This window comes from Pezoporus occidentalis, unplaced genomic scaffold (assembly GCF_034315485.1).
Source record: "Pezoporus occidentalis ecotype Australia unplaced genomic scaffold, CSIRO_AGI_Poc_V1 ctg170, whole genome shotgun sequence".
Lineage (NCBI taxonomy): Eukaryota > Metazoa > Chordata > Aves > Psittaciformes > Psittacidae > Pezoporus > Pezoporus occidentalis.
Window position 1 is genome coordinate 1,552,743 of NW_026913532.1, and position 4,480 is coordinate 1,557,222.

Here is a 4,480-nt window from a genome sequence, read left to right on the forward strand (position 1 = left end):
TTATGAGTTGCCAAGATGTAGACATATCCCAAGCCTGGCTTTCATTCAGAAGATTAGGAACAGCAGCACCACAATTCCAAGGCTGGAGTACCTCTCCTATGAAGATAGGCTGAGACCACTGGGCTTGCTCAGCCTGGACAAGAGAAGGCTCAAGGAAGACACTGCAGCAGCTTCCAGTGTCTAAAGACACTGAAAAATCAAGAAATCTGGAGAGGGACTTCTGAAAAGCACCCATAGGGACAGGGCAAGGGGGAATGGTTTTAAACTGAAGCAGGGGAGATTTAGAGTGGATATTAGGAAGAAGTTCTTCCCTGTGAGGGTGGTGAGGCACTGCCACAGGTTGCCCAGAGAATCTGTGGCTGCCCCATCCCTGGAAGTGTTCAAGGCCAGGTTGGATGGGACTTGGAGCAGCCTTGTCTACTGGAAGGTGTCCCTGCCTGTGGCAGGGGGCTGGAATCAGATGAGCTTTAAGGTGCCTTCTGACCCAAACCAGCCTGTGACAAACCCTACTGTTATGCCTGCAGTGACCCCACTCTCAATCACTAGTGGGAGCTCCCACTTGCCAGATGTGCAATCAGTCCAACAGCAGCTGGGTGATAAGCAGATACCTTGCACACAAGCTTCTAAACCTGACAGGAGCAACACCAAGTAGTGCTGCTTGCTAGTCATCCAGTAGTAAGACATGCAGAAATCTCCCCTTTGCAAACTGCTTATCAGGACTTCTGGGGAGCCTGTCACACAGCTGCAATACCATACAAGCTAGACAAAAGAAAAAGCAAGACAAAAGCTTTTAGTAACCAGCCATAACTCAGGCTAATTAACAAATCCAGCACTTGGTTTATTTTTGTTCTCAACTGAAACAAGACTCAGGAGGTTTGTTACCTGCAACCAAAGTACTCCATTTGAGAAGTGAGCTTCCAGGCACAGGACTTGCAGTAACAAGTCTGCAGATGTACAGTATTTGTAACATAGAGAGTACACAATAAATTACTATGTACATGCAACATACCTACAAAAAGTTACATACAATGTAAAAAAATACAGTATTTTCTGCTCATTTGTTTTAAATTTTTTTCTGTACATTTTGTAATTTACATTTTTATATACATTTTTGTAAACTTTTTCATATTTTTATGAAATTGAAATCACATAACAGTTATGAACTCACAGCACTGAACTTACCTTTCTACAAGAAGGCTTGCACCTACCAGCTTTTAGCTTGTTTGCTCCTTCATTTCTACTTTGGCACCAACACACTTCACACCATTGTTCTGAGCTACTTAAGTCTCCTTGCTACCTAGCTGTGTTCTCAGTATGAAGAAACCAATCTTACTTCAATTTGTGCTTTAATAAAGCAAGGTCTGAAAACAACCCATTACATTAACTACTTCATCAACATCACATTTACCTGATATTACTGCATATCAACTTTTCCTGCACTAACTGCCTTATATAAGCATGCAAACAAGTCTGATGATGACTCAATAACATGAATATACTGAAAAACAACCACAAGGGTTAAATATTTAAAGGAATGTAGACTTACCAAGATTTACCACGTTAATAAGTCTAAGCTAGTAGTATGGACTGACATGTTAACAGTTAGCATTTTAAAACACACTGAAATTGACAAAGTGAATTTCAGTGTAAAAACCATCTGTATTAAAGAAAATATGAAACTACTCCCAGCCACATACTTGATACTATCCTTCAGTGAAAGCTAGCATTAACTGGAAATATCATTCTTGCCATACATACTCCTGTTGGGAAACAGGAATTTCTCAAGTTTACAAAAAACAAACTTAAAAAAAAAAATCTGCTTCGAGTACAAAAGATCCTGCTGAAAAGGTGCACAGCATGTCAAGTGTTAAAGCACTTTCAGCATTTGACAGTAAATCATTTCAGTCTGGTATTACCCATACATCTCATTCCACATAACCTACTCAGTATTCTGGGATTAGAACAAGCTGGGTAAGAGTGAAGATGCCCTCAAGAGGACTCTCACCCAACCTCCTGGCTCAAAGAAGGGTCAACACTGAATTCAAATCAAGCTTGGGATTGCACCAGTGCTGAATCCTGCGCACTCCCCAGGACAGACTGCACAGCCTCTCTTGGTCCACGTCCATGTTTAACTGACCCCATGGAGCAAACTCCTTCCATGAGGAGAGAACCGCATATTTCATTTTAATGAAAGCCTCTCAATTCTTGCTCCACACTTCTCAGCCAAGACCCTGAAATAATCTCCTCATCCACAAACTTCTCTTTGATACCAAAAGCCTGCTGTTCAGTCCCATTTCCATCCCCCAAGTCCGTTTTGCCAGGCTGAATAAGCTAATTTTGCTTAGCCTCTCTTCACAGGTCCTGCGCCCCACATCACTTACCCATCCTGGCAGCTCCCTGTTGAACTTGTGCAAGTTGATCAACATCTTGAGCCCCAAACTGGACACTGTTCCAAGTGAGAATGCCATGTAAAGGGAGGAAAAAAACCCTACTTCCCTCAATCTACTAGCTACATTCCTGTTAACATAGCTCAGTATGCTGTCAGCCTCCATTACCGTTTGTGCGTTTAGCTGCTAAGCATTTTGGACCAACAGATACAGAACATTTATGCTTAGTGACAACAGAACTATACATGGACTTTTTTGCCGAACTGGGAACCTGAATGGGATTTTTTTGCCTTCCTTAAAATTACAACAACAAAAAAACAAGGCGTTTACATACCACAGCAATTCTTGCCTTAATACAGTTTACACATTACCACCTCACTTATTATTGCCAAAACACTCTATGGTGCATTTAAAAGTTCAACCTAATACAATCAAGATTTGATGCTACGAATGACAGCTAAGAGCTTGCCATTTTGTTTTAGGTTCAAGTTTGAAGAAGAAGGTGCCTTCCAGATCACTCGGAGGAGAACTGCTAAGGATTTCTTCTCCACTGCTCATATCTTCAGAGGAGTCTTCGCTACCAGAAGAGGAGAAAAAGTAATTCAAACGAAGCACAGCCCTTTCAAAATGGCACAGTACTCCTCAACCCTGCATTTTTTTGCATGCTTTTCTGTTCCTAGTTTAACAGCCCAGATCTACATGCTTCTTAGCACTAAAGTTTAAATCATAAGTAGGTAATTCTTCTAATGCCAAAAATATCCTACCAACCAAGCAGCCAGCAGTCAAGATATAAAATATAAATTTTAGAAGGCTTGTATTCTTTGTAATCATCCCTGTCTTAATAATGCTTCTTCCCCCCATCCTGCAAAGTGCTTACAGTCCCCCCACTCCCTTCTCTCTCTCCCCACCCTCTTTTTAAGGTGTATTTTCAGTCCATCAGTATTTTCAAAACTGGCCTTTTCTCACCCAAACAGTAGCAAATGAGCTTAGTTACACAGAGTTGCCATTAACATTTCCAGAAAAGGAGAATTCCCAACAAATTAGCCCTGGTATAAGTTTTACCAACCTCTCACTTTCATTGAGACATCCACCCTCTGGTATTGTTGGCAACTCTGGAACACTGTAGTAACTGTTTTGTAGATTCTGGGCTGTACGTCTAGAAACAATCCAAACTAGCTTCTTATGATCAGGCTTGCAACACTCAGGAGAGGAATAATCTGCTAGGCATTTTGAGACCAGCTCCCTCCAATAAAGTAGGTCACTGTCGCTTATCTGAAAAGCAAAAAGAGAACCTATTTTGTCTATTACACACAGGCTCTAACGTTAACCCCTTCCTCCATTTTGCCTTTTTGGAAAGTACTTGAAAGTATCAGTCAAGATCAAGAGTGGCAAGTCGAAGTTGTGCTGTTTTTAAAGTGAACTCCTCTACACTGCCTAGAAATGTTTACATTGACACTCAAATTGACAGTTTTGCTGCCAGTTGCTGTTAACATTTTAATTATCACTTCCAAAGAAACAATGAAACAGACATTAGGCCCTTTAAAAATTGAATAATCTCGTGCTTTAAGGAACTACTTCCACCTCTCAAGAAACTGGGTTTCAATTTGACTATAACAGTGAAAAGCATGTTCTAGATCACAAACTAATCCAGCATCCAGCTAGAAGCTATAAATCCTATGTTAGTTACTCAGGCAAAAAGATGCCTGAATGCAAAAGATGCAAAAAGATTAGTTATACAGCCCAGCAGTCACTGTAGTCCTACAAACCTATTTGAAGTTTCTTTACAATGAACAGCTAGAACTGTACAAGTTAATCAGCTTCTTGTTAAAGCCTGTGTAAGCATTAAGTCAGCATTTCTTCTGAGTTTATATATTTAAGCTATTTTTTTAAAACCATAACCTTTCTGCTTGCTAGGGTTAGGGTTAGGGTTAGGGGTTAGGGTTAGGGTTAGGGTTAGGGTTAGGGTTAGGGTTAGGGTAGGGTTAGGGTTGGGGTCAGGGCTGGGGTTGGGGTGTTAGGGGGTTGGGGTTAGGGGTAGGGGGTTAGGGTTGGGGTTAGGGGTAGGGGGTGGGGTTAGGGTTAGGGTTTGGGTT

General features: G+C 41.2%; 1 long non-coding RNA gene across 1 annotated transcript; it reads right to left on the reverse strand.

Annotated features, from left to right (window-relative positions):
- Positions 1-817: 817 nt before the first annotated feature.
- Positions 818-4,290, reverse strand: LOC134161238 (uncharacterized). Its single transcript, XR_009963894.1, has 2 exons — positions 3,454-4,290; positions 818-2,964 (listed from the first exon to the last, which is right to left on the reverse strand). It is a non-coding gene; the product is annotated as an uncharacterized LOC134161238 (long non-coding RNA).
- Positions 4,291-4,480: the final 190 nt, after the last annotated feature.